The 23,040-nt window shown below is 46.5% G+C and overlaps 3 non-coding genes and 1 pseudogene across 3 annotated transcripts; 3 read left to right on the top strand and 1 right to left on the bottom strand.

The window, feature by feature from the left end:
* The first annotated feature begins 228 nt into the window (after positions 1-228).
* LOC141503879 (U4 spliceosomal RNA) lies at positions 229-369 on the top strand. Its single transcript, XR_012473161.1, has one exon. It is a non-coding gene; the product is annotated as a U4 spliceosomal RNA (small nuclear RNA).
* A 10,193-nt stretch (positions 370-10,562) lies between these two features.
* On the bottom strand, positions 10,563-13,517 carry LOC141496975 (NAD-dependent protein lipoamidase sirtuin-4, mitochondrial-like; annotated as a pseudogene).
* A 2,783-nt stretch (positions 13,518-16,300) lies between these two features.
* LOC141503878 (U4 spliceosomal RNA) lies at positions 16,301-16,441 on the top strand. The gene has a single exon (XR_012473160.1). It is a non-coding gene; the product is annotated as a U4 spliceosomal RNA (small nuclear RNA).
* Positions 16,442-20,952: 4,511 nt separating this feature from the next.
* LOC141503877 (U4 spliceosomal RNA) lies at positions 20,953-21,093 on the top strand. The gene has a single exon (XR_012473159.1). It is a non-coding gene; the product is annotated as a U4 spliceosomal RNA (small nuclear RNA).
* Positions 21,094-23,040: the final 1,947 nt, after the last annotated feature.

Genomic DNA, 23,040 nt, shown 5'->3' with positions numbered 1-23,040 from the left:
GCATACCGCCTCCCCCAGAAGGCTTTGCTGCGCTCTCCCGGGGCCTCGGGCGAGCTCCGGAGAGGCCAGGGTCAAGGGCGGCCCCCCCCCGTGGGTGCAGCCCCGAGCGGGCGTGCGCCCCGGGCGGGGAGCCGGGGGGTCCGGGGGTGCGCGGCGCGCAGGCGCAGCTCAGCCTACACTTAGAGCGCCGGCCGCGCTAGTGGGCCCGGGTCCGAGCGCAGGGAAGGCAGCTTTGCGCAGTGGCAGTATCGTAGCCAATGAGGTCCATCCGAGGCGCGATTATTGCTAATTGAAAACTTTTCCCAATACCCCGCCGTGACGACTTGAAATATAGTCGGCATTGGCAATTTTTGACAGTCTCTACGGAGACTGCGATCTTCAGTTTGAAAAATAGGTCTTCTTCCTATTTTTTTTGTTGTGCTTTATTTGAAATGAACATTTGAATCAGCTTTTCACGTGGAAGAGTCATAGGCTCATTTCAATTTGTCAAGGTTTCACAACCGATAGTCTTAAAGCTTGAATGGTAGGAGATGTTTTCTTACTTCGTTTTCAAAACTTTTAAGCTATTTTTATTCTGTTGTGATCCGATAATATTAAGTCTTTAGCTTTCACTAGACCCAAAAAAACTGGGTGTGGAAAGGCTGGATCACTACATTGGAGTCACTCCTTTCCTAAGTTGTCACTAACGTGATTCTGTGGATGCAATTTTTAAATTAATATTTTTATTTGTAACACTCTGCACCGATAGAATTCACGAGTTTTGTAAAGTTTTTAGATTCTTTCCATTTTTTCTCTTCTCCCCTCCCCCAATAGAAAGCAATCCAACATAGGCTCTACATGGCCATCATGGTAAACACACATCCATAGTAATCAGTACTGTGAAAGAAGAGTCCAAATCCAAATGGAAGAAAATAAATCATGAGAAAAGAAGTTACACTACATAAAACAACTTATAAAAATGGAAAATGCAGTTTTTCTGATATGGTTGGCATTTTCCATCATAATTCTTTTAGATTATTGCAGTGCTGAAGTGAACAAATCACCCAACGCCCCGGTAGAGTGTATGATGTTCTAGTTCTCTCAGCATCAGTTCATCTAAGTTGTTCCAGGCTTTTCTGGTCTCCCATCCCTTATGATTTCTTTTTTTTTTTAAATACTTTGTTTTTCCAATTATATGCAACAGTAGTTTTTAACCATTTTATTTTTGCAAGGCTATTAGGTTTTCCATTTTTCTCCATCCCTTCTTTCCCTCCCTCCCCCCAACAGAAAACAATCTGTTCTAGGCTCTGCATCTAGAACCATGCTAAACATAGATCCATACTGATGATGTTGTGAGGGGAGAATCAAATCCAAACAGAAGAAAACATTAGAAAGAAAAAAACCAACATCATATATAAGACAACTTTTAAAAATTGAAGATAATTTGGTCTGCATTGAAACTCTACATTCCTTCTCTGGATATGGATGGTATTTTTCCATCATTAGTCTTTTAAAATTGTCTTTGATTATTGTGCTGATGAAATGAGCAAGTCCATCATGGTTGATCTTGACCCCATGTTGTGTGTACAATGTTCCCCTGGTTCTGCTCACTTCACTCAACATCAGTTTGTGCAAGTCTTTCCAGGCTTTTCTGAAATCCCATCCCTCATGAGTTCTTGTTTTTAGTTTGTGCTCAGCCATGGGGTTAGGTAATTGTTAAGTGTCTGAGAGCAGACTTGAACTCAGGTCCTCCTGACTCCAGGGCTGGTGCTCTATTTGCTGTGCCACCTAGCCACCCTCCTCATGATTTCTTATAGAACAATAGTGTTCCATCACAATATATAGCACAATTTATTTAGCCATTCCCCAATTGATGGGAATCCTCTCAATTTCCAATTCTTTGCCACTAAAAAAAAAAAAAAGAGCTGCAATGAATATTTTTTTACTCATGGAATTTTACCTTTTTCTTTTGGCAAGGCAATGGGGTTAAGTCACTTGCTCAAGGTTACACGCCTAAGTAAGTATTTAAAGTATCAGGCTGAATTTGAATCAGGTCCACCTGACTCTGGTCCATGCTTAATCTACTGCACCACCTAGCTGTCCCTCATACTTTTTCATGATCTCTTCAGGATATAGACCCAGGAGTGGCATTGCTATAGTATGCACTTTTTATTGCCCTTTTAGGTATAGTCCCAAATTGCCCTCCAGAAAGGTTGGATCAGCTCACAGCTCCACCAACAATGCATCAGTGTCCAGTTTTCCCACATCCCCTCCAACATTGATCATTTTCCTTGTTAGTCATATTGGCTAAATTGAGAAGTGTGCAGTGGTACCTCGTTTGTTTTAATTTGCATTTCTCTAATAATGATTTAAAGCAGTTTTTCATGTGACTATAGATTGCTTTGATTTATTTATCTGAGAATTACCTTTCCATATTTTATCAATCAGGGAATGACTTTGTTTTTTATAAATTTGACAATTCTTTATATAGTTTAGAAATGAGTTCTTTGTCAGAAACACTAGTTGTAAACATTGTTCCCTAACTTACTACATTTCTTTTAAACTTGCTTGCAGGGAAGCATACCTTTTATTAGTGTATGTGCTTATAGGCAAGCAGAGTGTGTTGTGATTTCCAAAGGGATTGAGAATCTTTTGGGTCTCCATGGAGATTATGAATTGGGATCTCCATGGAGGTTGAGAGCCCTTTGGAGCTTAAGATTCCTTTTCTCAGTTAAGATCCCCCTGAAGGGAATGAGGGAATCTTTGCCCTCATCAGAGGAGGCTAGGAGAGGAGTCAGCATATATACTTAATGGGGTACAGGCATCTGGAGTAAGAAGGAGGTGGGGGACAGGGGGAAGGGGGGATGTGAATGAAGGAGGAGAGGATGGACCATGGGGGGAGAGTGGTCAGATATAACACATTTTCTTTTTTACTTCTTGCAAGGGGCTGGGATTGGAAGGCCTGCCCAGGACCATAGGGCCAGGTGGATTCTGGGCCTAAGGGGTGGTAGTGGGGCTGGAGGCCTGTTGGCCCCAGGGTTGGGGATCTGTCTGCTGTGCCACTCAGCGACCCTACAGCAGAGTCAGTGAAAGGAGAGAGAAAATATAGTACATGGTAGTGGAGAAATAAGAAAGGAGGGAGTTGCGACCAGCAGTGGCAATGGTGGAAAAATATAGAACTAACGTTTGTGATGGACTTATCATAAAGAATGTGATCCACCTGCGACAGAGTTGGTGGTGTTGGAACACAGACTCAAGCACATTTTTTATTATTATTATTTGGGGGGGGGTGTTGCAGGGCAAATGGGGCTGGGTGGCCTGCCTGGGGCCCGCATACCAGGGTGATTGTTGGGTGTCTGAGGCCAGATTTGAACCTGAGTACTCCTGGCTCAAGGACCAGTGCTCTGTCCACCACCCAGCCGCTCATACTATTATTTCTATTTTATTTTATTTTAGGTCTTTTTATTTTCCTTTTTTGGTTTTTGCAGGGCAGTGGGGTTGGGGTGGCTTGCATGTCACACAGCTGGGTGATTGTTGGGTGTATGGGGCCGGATATGGGCTTGGGTGCTCCTGGCTCCAGGGCTGGTGCTCTGTCCATTGTGCCACCTGGCCATACCTACAATTATTACTATTATTTTTTTAATTTTAATTTTTTCCTCTCCCTTTTACTTTATCACTCAAGCGAGTCTCTATTTTTTGGGGGGAGGGGGTATTATGTTTACTCTTAAACAAGAATATTTTATTAATGTATAAAAAAACATTATTTGTACAAAATGAGAATAAATAAATATTAAATTAAAAAAAAAGATCCCCCTGAAGCCATACTCAACCAGCTCCCCTGGGCAAGAGAGAAACCCAGGCCTGTGGCCAACACTGCTTGCTTGATTTAGCATCAGCTCACAAGTGTCGTCCCAGACTTTATTGTTAAGGTTTTTGCAAGGCAAATAGAGTGAAGTGACTTGCCCAAGGCCACACAGCTAGGGAATTATTAAGTGTGTGAGGCCGCCTTTGAACTCAGGTCCTCCTGCCTCCAGATCCACAGAGCCACCTAGCCGCCCCATCTGCCCAGCCTTTTGCGACCCTCCATCATTTTCCGCAGCACAATGCTATGCCATGGCACTGATGCCATTTTTTGCTTGGTTGCCACCACCCGAGTCTATGTTTGACCTCAGCCTCGATGCCACTGGACCATGCCCGCCCTCACAGAGGCGCAGTCCTCGTGTCAGGAGAGGGAGGCCTCTCCCTTTCACTCGAGGGGCAACGGGGACCCCGGAGGCTTCTTGGGGGGGCGGGGTGACGCCACCATCGGCTCCCCACCCCCGGGCGGGGTCTCTACCTGCCCTGCGCCCCCCCCCCCCCGCGACCACGTCGTGCCAAGGAGAAAGGGCGGTGGAGGGCTCAGGAGCTGCCAACCCGGGAGGGCGAGATCCAGCGAGATCATTTTGCTACGCGAACCTTAAGGTGCTTTGTGAACAGAATCACTGGGGGCCGCCCTGGGGCGACTGTGGCCATTTAGGGGCGGCTCTCCAAAGACAGGGCCGGATGGGGGGGCGGAGCTCAGAGGGAGGTGGGCCGCCGGGAGGGGGGCCACGTGGCGATATTTACCTTCCCGGGACACGTGATCCCGCTCGTGCGCGCGATTCTGGAGGGAGTGGGCGGGGACCAAGGAAACCTATTGGTTCGCTCGTGCTCACGTGGCCGAAGTCGCTTCTTCCTATTGGTGGGCTGTTTCACCCGCCCCCTCCGCCTCTTCAGACCTCGCGGAAGCAGGACTTTTAATTCCTCAGGTAGGAGCGTCACATGACCTGGATCCCCCGTGGCGGCCTGAGGGGGAGGGGAAGCTCGAGTTGTGCGCAGGCGCAGAGAAAAGGCGCTGCTCCCGGGAGCAAGGAGTCTGGAAGCGGGGACCTTCCGGGTGGGGGTTGGAGGCCGGCCTCGGCTTCCCTGCGGAGTTATGACCCGGATGGTCCCTGGGCCGCCCCCGCCAACGCGGGGAGCATTGATTAGGCGCCCGCTGCATGCCCTTCCTATCCCTGGTTTGTGCCGCAGCCAGGCCTTCCTAGGAGAGCGTGGTAGCCCCGCGCGGCCGCCAGGGGGCGCCAGGGGCCTGGGGGCTCCCCGAGGGGCTCTGGGCGTGGGGGAGGGGAGAAGAGAAAGGGCGGCCAAGTGTCTGAGGCCGGATTTGAACTCGGGTCCTCCTGACTCCGGGGCCGGGGCTCTATCCACTGAGCCACCCAGCCGCCCCAAGAGCTGATCTTTAAAACTTGGTTTTGTTTTGTTTGTGGTGGAGATGAACAAGTGACCAGTCTCCCCCCAAGAAGGAATTTGAGTTTGTGGCTAGGTTGGGTAATGCGGGGTGCTCTGTCTCCCGAGTGGGCCGTGCCAGCTCCCCGACCCGTGCCTGGCTGCTGCCTACCTAGGAGGGAGGGCAGGGGACAGAAGGAGCAACATCCAGGGGTCTCCGCTGGCCTAGGGAAGGCCCAGAAAGGGCTCCCAGCACAGCGTTGGAGAGAGGAGCCCCTGCCTGTTGGGGAAAGCTGACAGTGGATGCAGAGAAACAATGAGACTCAGTGCAGACTGAGGCTTTTGGGGGGCCCCATACACTGGAAAGAGTCTGGAGTCAGAAAGACCCCCCTTCCTAAGTTCAAATCCAGCCTGGAGATAGCTCCTACCTGTGTGGCCCTGGGGAAGTCGCTGTTTGCCTCGGTTTCCTCATCTGTCAAATGAACTTGAGAAGGCCATGGCAAACCACTCCAGTATCTTTTCCGAGGAAACCTTAAAATAGGATTATGAAGAGCCAGACATCATTGAAAGCTCTGAACAACAACACGGCTGATTTGGGAATTTTTTCCCCCTTATTTGTACATATTTTTTAAATATTTTATTTAAGGCAATGGGGTTAAGTGACTTGCCCAAGCTCACACAGCTAGACAATTATTAAGTGTCTGAGACCACATCAGGTCCTCTTGACTCCAGGGCCCGTGCTCTATCCGTGGCACCAACTAGTTGCCCCCTGTTATATTTTTAACAGGAATTTCTTTTCTTTTTCTTGATGGAGAAGGGAAGAAGGTGGCAGGATGATGGATTTTGATAGTTTCAAAGAATATGTTTTTTAATTTACATTTTAGGATGAAATATTCAACAGAGATTAAGATAGGGTTCATTCACATTTTGTGACTCAAAAGAGCAGCCTTTAAGGTTTTGAGCCTACCTTGTCTCCCTGACAACTCTGCTTTCTGAGCAGCTCTACCCTAGATCCACCTCTTTACCAACTCAAGGTGGATCTCTGTTGACCAGTTAAAATGCTGGCTCATTCTTCTAAATATCAGAAAGTCAAGTTGGATTTTAACAAAATAATATCCAGCAGATAAAGAGGTGAAAAGGAAAAGTTTTATTCTCTCTGTATCAACAACAATAGAAGGACCCAGGAATCCTAAATTATGATCATTTTGTTCTTGTGGACTCATTGTCCAATCATTCCGAGTTCGGCATTCCCTTCCCTTCCCCAACTTCAGCCTGGCTACACTGCAGCTTGCCAACAGCCACACTTTGCATGGGCTGCCAGGACATTTACTCATTCGATGCCTGTAGAATATATTCACTTGTTTGGGTAAAACATTCAGTGTGCTTCTGAAAAACTGGTGATCTCAGGAAAGGCACATGGTTTCCCAGGTGTGCATCCAAGAGGCTCAGATTGCCTGCCCTCATTTCAGACAGAAGACTTCCATTTAGACTGAGGCCTGGATTCTTTCCTTTGCTGATTAGATTGTTTAGAAAGTCTGAGCTGTCCCCACTGATTCTCTGGATCTGAGAAGGTTCACTGCTTTCTGAGCAGAAACAAGGAACATGAGTGCCCAAGTGGAATTTCACTGTTTCTCCTCCTGCAGTTGGGGGGTTGAAGGCAGGTGGTTGACCCTGGTCTCTGACCAAAGACAAATCTTCTCTTTTTAAGGATTGAAATACAATACAATCCCATAAATGTTTTTCATCTGATGTGCTGGAGAAAAAGAATTTTCCATTATTCCTTATTTAATGAAAAATTCATCTACCTATTTTTGAATCTTTAAATTTTGCTTTCTTAAAGATAGTTTTAAAAATTTTATTGATTGATTGAAATGGCGCATTTATTGATTGATTGAAAAGGCACATTCCATTATGACTACTGTACTAACTTTTTTCATAATGACACCTTTTTAAACTTAAAAAAAAAAGAGTATACAAGCACAGGAGCTGCACTAGGCCAATAACTGAAGTGGTACACTGCTTGGTGGAGCAGCAGAATAACAATCTTCATTCATCAGAGACATTTTTCCTGGTAAGGAGTATGCTTTGCTTGTTGACACGTCCCAAGGATGCTGTGTGCATCTGCAGGAGAGCTGGAGTTTGATAATGAGATTTTATGGGGAAGGTGTTTTGTAATGACTTTGCTTGCTATGCCATTCCAATAAATATCTTTGAGCTGAAATGGCAGTTAAAACATAATTTTAACTATTTGAGGTAATAAAACTAAATTAGGGTTCAACCTACCCTTGCCTCAAGGGGCAGCAAGACCACTGCCCAAATCCCCACGGAGACCATTCCAAGCTTGTAAGCCATTGCCAACCCAGAATGAAAAAGGTCAGCTCTGAGAAGGGGGTGCATTTTGCAACCAGAGTTGTCCACTTTAAATTCAGTTACTGCTGCTGGGGCATGGAGCTGTTCCTTGTGTCCGGTCTCTAAACAACATGGAGTTTCCAAGTCACTGGTAGAGAATACAGCCTCCCAATTGTATTGGCCCTCAGGGTTTGAACCAGGAGGGTTGAATGTGGTCATGAGTTGCCCCTATTAGCTGAGAAACAACATCTGCCATTTTGAGGTGGGGCTGGGGTCAGGATTGTGGTAGGAAGGACACATTGGGAGGAATTCTGAAAAGAGACAAGACCAGGGTGAACCAGGACTTGTGGATAGGATCCTTAAGAAGGGGCCTTAGAAGCCACTGTTATTTCTAACCTCAGAGTAGTTTAAGTCATTCTAACACAGTTAATGCCACTATTTGGAATAAGTAATCTTTTATCCACTATGGCCTGAAAGGTCAACTATAAATGAAAAAAACCTAGCCTTATTAGATGAAAATAGTGAAATGTGACTAAAGAGTTTAGGAGGGGGGTGGCTAGGTGGCGCAGTGGATAAAGCACCGGCCCTGGAATCAGGAGTACCTGGGTTCAAATCCAGCCTCAGACACATAATAATTACCTAGCTGTGTGGCCTTGGGCAAGCCACTTAACTCCATTTGCCTTGCAGAAATCTAAAAAAAGAAAAAAAAAAGTTTAGGAGTTTAGGAGAGGGGGCAGCTAGGTGGCGAAGTAGATAGAGCACTGACCTTGGAGTCAGGTGGACCTGAGTTCAAATGTGACCTCAGACACTTAATAATTTCATAGCTGAGTGACCTTGGGCAAGTCACTTAACCTCATTGCCTTAAATAAATAAAATTTTAACAAAACATTTTACCAGAATCTAGAATTGTTTCCCTATCAACATGGGAATATTCAAAGGATTCTGTCATTTCCTCATCCCAGGATAGTCCCAGAGTGGGAAACTTCCTCCACTATTGTACACTGCAGCCTATTTCAGCCTTAGTAGATAAATGCCATGGGGTCTAGCACTACCAGATCTCATACTGTATCACAAATTGGTAATCCTCAAAACAATCTGGTAGTGGCTAAGAAAAAAGAGATGTGGATCAGTGGAATAGATTAGATACACAAGAGACAGTAGGAAATGACCACAGTAATTTAGGGTTTGATAAACCCAAAGATCCAAGCTTTTGGGACAAGAAATCACTGACAGAAATTACTGGGGAAAACTGGAAAGCACATTGGCAGAAACGAGGTATGGACCAACATTCTCGCACTGTATAGCAAAGTAAGATCAAAATGGATAAATGATTTAGACATAAAGGGTGATACCATAAGCAAATTTGGGGAGCACGGAATAATTTACTTATCAAATCTATAGATCAGGGAAGAATTTATGGCCAAAAAGAGAAAGAAAAAAATTGCAAAATGGACAATTTGTATTTTATTAAATTAAAAAAGTTTGTACAACAAAATCAATGCTGCTAAGATTAGAAGAAAAGCAGAAGCAGAGGAAAAAATTTAAATCAACTTTCTCTGACAAAGACCTCATTTCTCAAATAGATGGAAAACTGAGTCACATCTATAAAAATACAATCATTTCCCAACTGATAGTCAAAGAATAAGGACAGTTTTTAGAAGAAATCAAAGCTATTCTCTACTCTTATAAGAAAATGCTCTAAATCATTACTTATTTGGAGAAATACAAATTAAGACAATTCTGAGATACCATCTCATACCATATGATAGAGAAGGAAAAAAAAGAAATATTGGAGAGTACATGAAAAAATTGGAACAATGATGCACTCTTGGTGAAATTGTGAACTAATCCAACTTTTCTGGGGAGCAACTTGGAACTATGCCAAAAAGCTATAAAATGGTGGCTATTCTTTGACCTGGCTATTAATATCATTACTAGATCTGTAGGCTAAAGAGTTTGGGGGGAGGAGGGGAAAAGGATCTACTTGCAAAAAATATTTCTAGCAGCTCTTTGTGTGATTGCAATGAATTGGAAATTGAGAGAGAATAGCAGTTTGCAGCATACTTCTTTTACTTTATATTTCTTGGGATTTTTTTATGTTGTACTTTCTTTTGCAACACAACTGCTATGGAAATATGTTTTACATGATTTCACATATGTGAGCTATATCAGAGTAAGGAACTTTTCTTTTCTTTCTTTCTTTTTTTTTTTCAAGGCAATGGGGTTAAGTGGCTTGCCCAAGGGCACACAGCTAGGTCATTATTAAGTGTCTGAGGTTGGATTTGAACTCAGGTCCTCCTGACTCCAGGGTTAGTGCTCTATCCACTGTGCTACCTAGCCACCCCAAAAGTAAGTAACTTTTCAAGGAGGCAGGTAGGGAGAGAACTTTAAACAAAATTTTTTCTAAGTTTAAAAAATTTTTAATGTAATTAAAAATATTTGATGAAATAAAAATATATTGGAAAAACAACAAAAATAAATATCATGGGATCATAGAATCACAGATCAATGAGTGTAGCCTCTTAAATGATGAGAAAACCCAAGATGACATAGATCATAAATAAAGGGGAGATCTGAGATCAGAGAGCACTTTTCACTGACTCTAGAACCAAAGTGACCAAGATCTTGCCTTTGGTGTTCAGTTGTATCCAATTCTTCATGACTCCCTTTAGGGTTTTCTTGGCAAAGACACTAGAGTAATTTGCCATTTCCTATCCTAACTCATTTTGCAGAAGAAAAAACTGAGGCAAACAGGGTTAGATGACTTGTCCAAGGTCACACATCTAGGAAATATCTAAAACTGGATGTGAACTTGGGTCTTTCTGACTCCAAGCTCAATATTCTATCCACTCTAACATTTAGCTACCAGGGTCTTAGCTGCAGGAATGGATGTCCTACCTCAGGCCACTACACTTCATTACCTCATTATTTCTGCATTTAACTTATGGGGTTAAAGTCCTCAATCCAGGCTCCTTTAATGCTCCCTTGCACTTAGTACCTATAAAAGGGTTTACCTTCAGTAGCTCAGGTCCAGTAATAAAGGTCCTCCTTGGGGGTGAGGAGCGATGAGCCCTGGTCAGCGTGGGGCTATTAAAGGCAGCAGCTCTGCACATCGGAAATCCAGCTTCAGGCAGGCCAGATGGTCTGACCTTGTGGGTCCAATGTTCAGTATTGCAATGGGAAGTTTCTTCTCATGGGCTGCAAGAATAAACTTGTAGCCAGAGTACACCTGCATGAGAGAAGAAGATGCAGAGGGGACAGCTGATGATGATGTCCTCTAGCTAGAGGCAGGAAATAAAGTCAAAGTAGGTGAATTACCTTCTAGGTAACCCAACCAGGCTTTCCTATCCAGGGACTGACAGATCCCCCTCGGACTGACCCTAGGGGAGACACAAGGTACCTGCAAGGAAGATCCTACCACCAGAAGGGCATCGGCTTCCTTCACACGCATGTGTACGAAGTCCACCTTGTCATGGTTCACTGTGTCCCCAAAGAAAACAACATCTGGTTTCAGAGGTCCTCCACACCTGGTACAGGATGGGACTTGGAAACTTTGTACCTGTTCATCTGTCAGGAAGACATCCTAGGGGGTCACCATTTGGAGCCACCCATGGGCCTCAGCCCCACCAGGTGGTGTTCAGGGCTTCAAATCTGACCTGCAGCACCTCTGTTCTCCACAATGCAAAAAGAGAACCCTAGATGAGAGACAGAAGCAGCAAACTTGGAGATTCACATTGGAAAGTTCACTAATTCGATGGATCTGGACCTGTGGAAAATTTGGTTCTGGAAGACATGCCCCAGGTGACCCCAGAGATAGTCTGAGTCCTCCTCTGAAGAAAAGGGGCAGCTTTCAACTCTGGAGGACAGGGAAGAAGGCAGCTCTGGAAGAGGAATGCCATGGTGACGTGATGCTGGGGGAAGCCTGGGGGAGGAGCCCAGCACATCTCTCCCCCCCACAAGGCAGGTGCCCTGGAACAGAGTCCCTTTGGTCTCACTCTAGCTACAGCTCTTGGAGGTCAGAACCACTGGAAAGAGCTCATTCACTCAGATGTCAGCTCCTCAGACCCTCTTGTGTCACTATCTTTAGCAAAATCTACAGGCAGCTCTCCGGGACTGGAAGGTCCTGGGAGCTCCCTATGTATGATCCTGTCCCCTACTCAGCTTCTGAAGGGCAGAGGTTTCCTTCTTCAATATGTTTTCTTTCCTGGCTTCCCTGACTCTTCTCAAACCAAAGTGCCTCTCACTTTCCTTGGCTAGCCCACTCTTCTAATAGTGCACATTTCTATAGGGCTTTGCACAGATTATCTCAAATGATTCTCCTCACAGACTTGTGAGTAGGGGATGTTGAAGAAAAACCTATTATTAGCCAAACCACAGTCCACAATTAGGCACCAGACTGCCAGAAACAACTTTATTTAATATAGCAATCTATTTCTAGTTTTGGGGAGGTGAGAGGAGGAGGAGGAAGAGAAGAGAGAGAGAGAGAGAGAGAGAGAGAGAGAGAGAGAGAGAGATAAAGAGAGAGAGATTGATTGAGGGATAGGAATAGAGAGAGATTGAGACAGAGAGATTAAGAAAAAGAGGGAAAGAACCAGTCAAATCAGCATAATCCCCCCTGCCTTCAGAGAGGACTACCCCCAAAAAATATTTAAAGGAGTTTTGAATAAGAAAATGTTAAAATACAGACTGGGTTCCCTAGAATAAAACACAATTTCAGATCTATATATATTCTTCCTCTTCCAAGATCTGAACTCCTTGGATATTTACATAAATGAGCTTGTCCCAGGTCTGGGGTTGATCCTGGAAGAGCTGAGCCTCCCTAATGGGAGGCTACTCGAGACCTTCCTATTGGTAGGACCTCTGGGACAAATGAAATGCTTTAACCAAGCAAGCCAAAAGCACTTAAAATTGCAGTCCCTTGTTTGAGGTGCAATCAATTATATTCTACCTTCCTCCAATCCTCTACATATAGGCATCCCAGAAAAAGAAAGAAAAGCAAAAGTCTTTTGAGACATGGTCAGTCAAGCAGAAGAGAGTCCCACTTGGGTCCTCAAACCAATCCTTGTTATTAGTTATGTAATGGGCAAAACAGCCTTAGTTTTCTCATCTGACCAATGGGATGCTGTTTAAGTCTATTAAAAATTCCTTTTTAATCTTTCTGACTCTGTGTCACCCTGGTTAAGTTGTAAAATGGAGTTAACACTAGCAGTTATCTCCCTGGCTTAGTGTGAGAATTAAAAGGAAATATAACCTATATTTACTTTGCAAATGTTGAAGTAGCATATAGAGATTTCCAGAAATCTTAGTGCAGTTTAAAGTGATTTAGGAGGGGCGGCTAGAAGGTATAGTGGATAAAGCACCGGCCTTGGAGTCAGGAGTACCTGGGTTCAAATCTGGTCTTAGACAGTTAATAATTACCTAGCTGTGTGGCCTTGGGCAAGCCACTTAACCCCATTTGCCTTGCAAAAACATAAAAAAAAAATAAATAAAGTAATTTAGGAGGACACTGAGACTGGGGAACAAGCTGTGATTATTATGATGGTGATGATGAAGATGGTGATATGATAAAGATGATGGTTGGTTGTGATGGTAGCAGTGATGGTGATGAGACTCTTAGACAAAGCCCCTTGGAAAGATGGGTGGGATGGGTCAGGACAAAGTCCTTTTCATTAGGTGAAGGAATTATGAGTGATCAGGAGATGCTTAAAGAGAACCATTTGGTATAAATGAGAACATTTTCTTTCCCCTGGTATTTGAGGAATGGTTGGGGTGGGGGGGGGCAGAGAAATATGGATCTATTAGAGGATGGTCTCTTTTTTTCTATCCCCTGAAGGACTAAACTAAGGTTCACCTTTGGAAAGTTCTCTGACATTTAAACCACTTCCTATTCGATTTGGATTCTAGATTCTAGATTTAGACCTGTTGCAGTTGCTGAGCATCCACATTCTGGGTCGCCAACCACTAGAGTTTTCCAAGTCTCTCCCAGCTGCTCAAGGCCCAGTGCGCAGCATGAGGCTGGTGAGAGGAGAACCAAGGCTAGCCAACAAAATTTCTTGCTCAGTAACACTGGTGGATTTTAGCACTTTGAACAAAATCCACATGTTGGATGGGGCGCCTGTCTGTCCGGGCATAGAGCCCCTACCATTCTGTAAGTAGTATAATCCGGGATCTGTAATCCAGGATACCTGACTTAATGGAGATTCCAACTCTGATCATTGCCAGGAGTCTCTTGGAGAGGGAGATGAAGTGTTGTAACTCTTTGACTTTCTCTGGTCCAGGGAGGACAAGGGGGTACAAAAGTGCCCACTGCTGTGTGGGAGCTCCACAGGTGAAGATGCTCAGGGGGCTCCTGCTCATTCTAGGGAGAGAGAGAAAACACATTAGACACAGTTTGGGAAATATGAAAGATTCTAAGAAAACTTCCTAAACCTGGTAGGTTGGGGAAGGTAAAATTGATGAGACTCTGAAAGCAATCCATCCATGAAATGGCTGGGGGAGAGGCTGGAGGTGGCAAGAGAGAGGATGAGAAATTGCACTCATTCTGGGAGACTATTCAATTTTTTTTCTTAAGGATTCAGCTCCTCTTGTCCATATCAATTTGTTTTTCTTTACTTTAGAGACATTTATTCCTTTTAAAATGAAGAAAACAGGATTCTGTCATTGCAACTGAAATTATGGAAAGCTTTTCTCAATCATCTACATCTTTTTTCTGTGTGTAGCATCTTCTGCATAACTGGTTGCATGTCTCTCCTATTAGATGGTGAGCTCCCTGAGAGCCTTTGACTTTCTTTGTGCTCCTAGTACACAGTAGGGACAAAATGAATGCTTATTGGTTATTTGACCATTTGCTCTAATGGATGCACACATACCACATAATATTTGACAATTTTATAATAATTATGATATACAGCAGTATAATATAGCAGAAAATATGTTACCTCTGTATATGTGTATGTAACTCTAGAAGGTGGCCTTAAGACTCTCAGTGCAGAGTTGAACTATGAGACTTCTGAGCTGTCTTGTAATCTATTTCGCCATGGGGGTTCCTAAAAGTTTTGTGTGTCTTGGACCCTTTTGAATTACTGATGAAATCTATGGATACCTCAAGCATAATAGTTTAAATATTATGAGACAAACACAAAATTCCAAAGCAATAATCACACTCATCTACTGCCCCAAGCATCAAGCCAATGGCTGGGCGGGTGGTCCCCACCTCCTCCTGGGAGTTGTAGTCAACAACCACTGAACCAAGAAGGGGACAGGACTGGAAAACTACAATTCCCAGAAGTCAGTGGGCTTAGGAATTCAGTCTTGTCTTACCTCTCTGCTACCTGAAAGTTTGTAGTTTTTGTGTTTAGGTTTATGAAGTGGTGACAGAGTCTATGCTGGCTTTAGGGGTTTCTAGGATCCCCTGCTTTAGGGCTACCCACACTGAGGTCTCACAAAACTAAGATATTATGTTATAATAACATATATTATTCTATTTTGTATTGCATTGTATCATTGATTTATGTTCTATTTAGATTGTATAGTATTGTATTGAATTATGTTGAATAGTAGTGTACTACATTACTCATATTATCATATTTATATTTCATATCATATATTTTATGAGAAATTTCTGCTCTATAGGACAAGTCTTTCAATGAGAACATATAAGATGTAGAACAATGAGTACAGCGTTGGGGCTAGAGTCCAGAGTTCAAATGTGGATTCATGCTTGTTACCTCTGTGACCCTAAACAAATCGCTTCGTTGCTGCCTGCCTCAGTTTCCTTCTCTTTAAAAGAGGTAATCATATAGCATCTGTCTCCCAGGATTGTTCTTTTGGTCCTCATAGCAAACTCTTCAAAGTAGGCTGTTTGGGTGTTGCTAGCATTCCCATTTTGCAGAGGAGGACCCTGAACTCAGATCGTCAGAACCCGGGGAAGGATGGAGAGAACACTTTCAGTCTTTCAGGTTTCTACATGGATTTCCTCATACTAAGCACAGCAGATCAAGACTCTCCTTGTGGGTACTGACAGACTGCCCAAGTTAAGGCTAAGGAAGGGTTGTGCTCTCAGGTCTGAAAGGCCTCTATACAAATCCCTCTCCTTCCAGGTAGGCCTCCAAGAGTGACGTAGTTATCCCCTTTTCCAGACGAGGTCACTGAGGCTCAGAGAGGTTCTAGGAGACATTCCGGCGCCCACAAAGTCCATGGAGGGTCTGGGGCCGGACGTGGCCCCGGCTCTCCCGTCTGCAGGCCTGGCTTTGTGTGTGGCATTATACTCCTGCGGAAAGTGCCAAAAAGGACTGCAAGGGGACAGTGCGATGACATCATGCAGAGTGATCCCCAAGTTTTAGGGCAGCTCGAAGTTCAAGTCCACCATTGCATACAACTCCTGGACCCCCAAACGGTGCCCCCAGCCTCAGTTTCCTCATGTGTAAATGGAAGGGAGAGCTCGGGAGCCGGAGCCCACGGCAGGGGCTTCCGACGGGCCCCTTTCCCTGGGCGCCTGATTAGCATACCGCCTCCCCCAGAAGGCTTTGCTGCGCTCTCCCGGGGCCTCGGGCGAGCTCCGGAGAGGCCAGGGTCAAGGGCGGCCCCCCCCGTGGGCGCAGCCCCGAGCGGGCGTGCGCCCCGGGCGGGGAGCCGGGGGGTCCGGGGGTGCGCGGCGCGCAGGCGCAGCTCAGCCTACACTTAGAGCGCCGGCCGCGCTAGTGGGCCCGGGTCCGAGCGCAGGGAGGGCAGCTTTGCGCAGTGGCAGTATCGTAGCCAATGAGGTCCATCCGAGGCGCGATTATTGCTAATTGAAAACTTTTCCCAATACCCCGCCGTGACGACTTGAAATATAGTCGGCATTGGCAATTTTTGACAGTCTCTACGGAGACTGGGCTGCTGAGTCCGAAAAGAAGAGTTTGACTTCCCAATTCTGGTTCGATCTCGCGTTTTCCGAAGTATCACTTGCGCAGACAGCTTTTTCCCGCCTGGGGTGCCGCGAGTTTGTCTTCTCCAAACTTCCTCCCCGAGTTGGCAAAGGTTGGCGCGGGGTGGGGGCGCTGCCCGGCCGCAGCCCCCCATCCGCAGGGGCGCCCGCAGACTCGGGGGTGCTTTGTTCCTCGCAGGAGCCCCGCCTCGCCGGGCGAGTGCTGGGCTTCGGGCCGCGGCTTTGGGGGGCTGGGGTGGGGGAAGGGAGAGCCCCCGCCCCCCGGCCGCATCCCGGCTCTCCTCTGCTTAAAGTCAAACGGCGCGCGCCGGGCTGCCGCTCGCCCTCATTTGCCTAGAAGTCCCCAGAAGCCTTTGCGCCCATGCGCCCTATCCCCCCATTTTATTTTCACGGACCCGGGCTTAGCTGACCCCGACCCCTCCCCTCCTTGTCAGCCTCGTGGGACTGAAGGCGGAGTCGGGCCCCGGGGTCTCTCTGGGGCTAAAAGCACGTCCTGCGGCTCCTATGCCGAGGTCCCCGGCATTTGCGGGGGGCTCCCGGGGCGGCCCAGCGCCCCCCAGCGGAGGGGAGGCCTTTCCTTCCAGGAGCTTCCATTCCACACGGGGGCCCAAAGCCGCTCAGGCATCCTCGGGCCCGGGACAGCACCGCCCAGGGCGCCCCTCCCCCTCCTGGGACTTGTAGTCCGCCAACCCCTGAACCGAGTGGGGGGCCGCGGGCGCGAAACTACGACTCCCAGAAGCCAGCGGGCCACCCGGCTCGGGCTTCGGAGCCCAGACCGCCCCGCTTCTCTGCGTCTCACGTTTGGGCTTAGATCCGTTATGAGGGGCGCCCACGGGGCCCCATCACCTGCATGTGACCTTGAAGTTGCATTTGGGAGAACACAAACTTTGCGTGAAGTTTCGTCTTGTGCTGTGTCGTAGTTAATGATGTGTCAAATCTAATACAGAATTGTATCATAGTGTATTACGTTATTACATCATATGACATATTCCATCTGAGACTGAATTACCTTGAATCTAATTTGATTGTATTATATCCCATGGAACAGCTGTTTGGGGGGACAAGCCTGGCCATCAGCACACATCAGATGTGGCGCAGTGAGTTCAGGTGTCGGGTCTGGAGTCAGGACGTCCAGAGTCCAGATCTCCGCTCCTGTTCATGAAGTCAGTGACCTGAGCAAATCACTTCACTGCTGCCTGCCTCAGTTTCCTCATCTGTAACACATGGATGGTCCTAGAGCCTCTCCCTCCCTCTTTGACTCCTTATCATCTTCTACCAGTAGGTCATGCATGTATTGTTACTATTCCCATTTTACAAATAAGGAGACTCTGAGCCTTAAAACCTTGAGAAAAGTCGAGCTAAGTTATTACTGTCCCTAATTTTCACTGTTGTAGAGTCTCCAGTTTGTAAAATGGCTTTCCTCGTACTAACCCTATCAAGTAAATATTCTTCTCGCCCGGCCCTATTTACAGACGGCTGAAATTAGGTTTAGGAAGGGCATTCCTTTCAGGTTTTCCAAGCCTTCTCTACCAGTGTTGTCTCATCCCAGTCCTCGGGTACACATCTCCAAGGACAATATTGGGTATCGTCCCCATTATCCGGATGAGGACACTGAGCCTCTGAGCAGTTATGAAACAAATATTCCCAGGGTTGCATTTAAGGATCTGAGACTGGATCTGAATCCAACTTTCCTGCCTGCAGGTCCTGCGTCCTTTTTTTGCCACATTAGAGTATTTTATAATGCCAAAAATGGCTAAAAATTTACTATGCAATTGCATTATAGAGTGGTCCAAAACTTTTAAGTTCTTAAAGCCCACATTTGTACATTAAAACTTCTGGAACATCTGCCTGGATAGATATTTCCTCATATGTAATTAGAAGGGACCTCAGCAACCTCGATAAAGCCCCCTCTTGCTCTAGAATCAGGAGCCATGATGATCTTTGTCCTCTCTTCCTTAAAAGAATAATAATTTCTCGAAATTATATTATGATAGGGACAGCTAGGTGGCATAGTGGATAAAGCACCAGCATTGGAGTCAGGAGTACCTGGGTTCAAATCTGGTCTCAGACACTTAATAATCACCTAGCTGTGTGGCCTTGGGTAAGTCACTTAACCCCATTTGCCTTGCAAAAACCTAAAAAAATTATATTATGATAGAAGATTAATTTCTATTAGAGAATACTAGGCTTATCTGGGTCATCTTGCTCCCAAGTTAAAAATGAAGACTCCAAAAGTCTCTTTGTTTTTTAATCATAAACCTAGAAGGATAATACTCAGGATGCAAGACCATCCTCACAGGAAGAGGCAAGAGATTTATACAAAGATGATACTCTTTTAGGAGCCATCTTGGCAGAGATATCATGCAACTTCCATGGTTCAGTCACCAAGGAGAGTGAATGATTTTCCCATATTCTTTGCCTATGTCTCCCTCAGTTTCTTATGATCATCTTGGATGGTCTCCAATGGGTTTACTGGTAAATTCTAAAGAACAAAACTTCATGTCTAATCTATATTTTTTTGTTATTTTAAGCCTATGTTTTTAAGTTTCTTACAATTTTAGGGTTTACACTTCTCAAAGAAGTACATGTCATCAGGGATGTGATGCTATGACAAGCATGTGGATTGTATTTGAGTGAGGGAAGGCAGGGCTCAGTCCTCTCTGGAGCCATTGGATTCAATGGCCAAATATGAGTTGGGATGACTTGACATGGTCCTTGACACAAGATTATTAGGATTAAATAAATGACTTGCCCATGTTCACTTAGCTAGTGGGCAGCCTCTTGACTACATCATTGATGCTCTATCCCATTGCACCACCTAGCTTTCTAGAATCAGGGCCTATAAGAAAGAGAGGGAACTCAAATCAACCCAATTGCAAGGTCCCACCAAAAGCTCTTTCCCTAAGCTTCCAGTGGGCATATTTCCCTTGTGGCTTTTCTCTGAGAACTTGATTAACATGCTACTTCCCTCATAAGGCTTTGCTTCATTATCCCAATGTTTAAAATAAACTCAAAAGAAATGTTAACCATAATTTTCAGCTTTCATTACCAATAATGACAGTTGGGTGCATTTTGAGATAAAATAATTCCTTTTTTGGAGTGCATTTCCCAAACAATAAAATCAACCTAAATTTTTGTACTGGTAATATCAAGCCAATGAGGTTCAGCTGATGTGTAATTATTGCTACTAGTCCCAATAGTCTGCCCCTTTCTCTCTTACTTAACCTTAATCATTGGATGGGTTTTGACTCAATCAAAATGTGCTGATGAAAAGACCTAGCTCTAAAGGACCAAGGTCTCCTACTGTATCCAGGGCCATCTTCAGTCATCTTGAACCAGGTCAGGGAACTCTGATGCCTGGAGGAAAAAGTGAGGTTGGTGACTTAGCACAGCACCCCCTCATTTAACTTCGACTCACACATGTCATGGCATCACCTCCCAAATGTCATGGTCTTTGAAAAAGAAGGATAAACATAGGGGCGGCTAGGTGGTGCAGCAAATAGAGCACCGGCCCTGGAGTCAGGAGGACCTGTGTTCAAATCTGACCTCAGACAATAATGACCTTAGCTGTGTGGCCTTGGGCAAGCCACTTAACTCCATTTGCAAAAACCTAAAAAAAAAAAGATAAACATAATCAGTGCTTTTTGCATGACATACCAGAGAACTGTGTAATCTGAATTCGAAAGGTTAATTTAAGTCATTATAACTTTTTTTTTAGTTAGTCAGCAGGAGCCCCTCTGTAGCAGTCTGCTTCTGACCCTCTCTGTCAAGGCCGTCACCTGCTGTGGGGGGACTGGAGGCCAACTAAAATTTAACTTAGTTTTAGATACATGTGGTCTGTCATGGGGAGAATAAAGAACTGATTTAAAAAAAAAATAAAAATAAATTAAAAAAAGAACTGATTTAATTTTAGTTCTGAGGTGGAGGTTGTCCCAGGATGGCCGCTTTGCAGCCCCCTGGCCGAAGCCCGGCTCATCGGGTGGGCGCTTGGCTTCGGGCCTCGGGTTTGGGGGGCTGGGGTGGGGGAAGGGAAGGAGGCCGCGTGGCTGCGCAGGTTTGCCCCCCACCTCTGCCCTTGGACCCTACTGCATTGATTGCCCCCCCCCGCCCCCAGGTCACTTCCCAGCATGCTCCGCGTCTTCGCCCCGGCGGCCCCCGCTCCAGGCTCAACTCCGGCGAGGGAAGCTCAAACGGCGCGGGCAGGGTGGACGCGTCATCCTCATTTGCATAGAGTCCCCAGAATCCTTCGCGCCCGTCGGCCCGCTTTTCGCTCAAATTCGATTTTTAAATGCTCATGTGCCCGTGAACAGAAAGTTCCCGCACCCGTAGCCCCCAAATCCGAGCGAACCCCAACAAAGAGCCGGCAGGAGCCACGCGGCGGCGGTCCGCTTCTGACCCTCTCTGTGAAGGCGGTCACCAGCTGTGGGGGACCGGAGCCCAAGCCGGCTCTCGTCAGCTTTGCGCAGTGGCAGTATCGTAGCCAATGAGGTTTATCCGAGGCGCGATTATTGCTAATTGAAAACTTTTCCCAATACCCCGCCATGACGACTTGAAATATAGTCGGCATTGGCAATTTTTGACAGTCTCTACGGAGACTGAGTCATTCGTGTGACAAAAACAGGAATTTCTTGAACAATTCATTGTTTATTACGCTTTTTCGTTGGTGTTTGTAATTTTCTACTTCAGGATTCAGTATGCACGCGCGGCATGATTTTTGTGTGCTTTCTCGGCGCTCCGGATTCTTCTGTCGCCTGACCCGCGGGGCCCGGGTCCCAGCCCGTCTGGCCTCGGCGCCGCCGCTGGTGCCGCTCTGGCCCGCGGGGCCCGGGTCCCAGCTCGTCTGGCCTCGGCGCCGCCGCTGCGGCCGCCCTGGGCCCGGACTGAGGCCGCCGGGACACGCGACCACGTGGGTCTCTGGACATTGCGGCAACGGGAATTTCAAAAGGCGTGAGGAAGGGGGACTTGGCGGGAACGCGGGGCGAGGGTCCCCAGGGAAGGCCTTTGTGCCTCCACCGACGCTTCTGGACGAGGGTGGCCCGGGCCAGGCCGCGTTACGGGCCCCTTCCGCTAGTTCGCTTCAAGGCCTGGGTGAATGAATGAAGGGGAGCGTGCTTGCACAGCCCACGCCACGCTGCTGGACTTGAGTGGGATCGTGGGGGATGGGGAGAGGGACAAAGTCGAGCTCAAAAGTTGGAGAAATGTTAAAATGGTTTTTGCATGGAGTTGGGAAAAATAAAAACTATTAAACCATGGAAAGGAAAGAAAAGCGTGCAATAAGCGCCCAGCGTGTGTCGAAGTGCTGAAGAAGAAATACAAAGCGGGGGGAACAAGGCGGCGCGGCACCCGCTGGGAGTGCGGGTCTGGGGGCTGCGGGTTCTGAGAGCGCAGGCCCAGGTGTCCTGGCAGTAGCCGTCATCCTGGCCTCTAGAACAAGACTAGAAAAGGATGGGGATGTGCATGGGGCCAGGGCAGCCGGGCAGCCGAGCGAGGCCAGATTAGATTGGGCGGTCGGATAGAGGAAGCATCCCAGGTGAGTTTGCACCCTCAGCCGATGCCCCCCGGACCGCTTAGGAGACTGCTCGGTTGTCCAGATAAAGCCAGGGTGTGCGTGGTATCAGTGAAATCATGTTGCCCAACCCTCACGTTTTGCAGAGAATGAAGTCCAGTCCTAAGGAAATGCCCTTGCTTACATTCGGAATAAGCTGAATGGGGCTTTTAACTCCCCTGATGGCCAAAAATTGATTTCTGGTGATGTTTTGGCCCTGGATAAGGACCCTGCTGCAGCCGGAGATGCCGGAGAAATCCAGGAGAGGGGCCTGAACGCCTCCTCCTTGTGAGCTCTGGGCATCCAGAGATCGTCCTCCGCTTCCCTCCCCATCGTGGTCCCCCATCATCCCTCACTGTACTAGGGCGACAACTGCATTTGGCATACTAGGACGTTGGGCATATCATTTAATCTTTACAGGCCTTGGTTTCCCCATCTGTAAAATAAAGAGCTCCCCTCCAAGGCAAGACTTCATGCAAACATACAGGGGGCAGCTAGGTGGCACCATAGCGTGCAGCTCTGAGTTTGGAAGACTCGTCCACCCGAGTTGAAATCTGGCCTCAGACACCGGCTGTGCGACTCTGGACAAGTCACTTATCCCCATTTGCCTTGGTTTCCTCATCTGCAAAAAGGGCAAATCCCCCCCCAGCAACTCTGCCAAGGAGACCCCCAAATGGGATCCCGAAGACTCAAATGCCACTGAAACCACCACCCAACAAACATTGGTGTATTTTGTCTTAAATTGTTCTCCGGCTGCATCTGGTACTTTAGTCATTCCTGAGAAAGAAGGCCCATGAAGACAGCACCGGTGTCTTAAGGACCTCCACTCATGCCATAGGAGGGACTGGTTGAAGTGAAATAGGGACGTTTGGTTGACTCACAGATGCATCCAACCCACAGTCCTAAAAGCTCGACTTTTGTTAGGACATCACATTTTATCATTATACTCATTGGTAATGTGGGTTACATTGTAATCAGTAAAAACATTAAATTCTGG

Source organism: Macrotis lagotis, chromosome X (assembly GCF_037893015.1).
Source record: "Macrotis lagotis isolate mMagLag1 chromosome X, bilby.v1.9.chrom.fasta, whole genome shotgun sequence".
NCBI lineage: Eukaryota > Metazoa > Chordata > Mammalia > Peramelemorphia > Peramelidae > Macrotis > Macrotis lagotis.
This window is presented reverse-complemented; position numbering and strand designations above follow the sequence as displayed.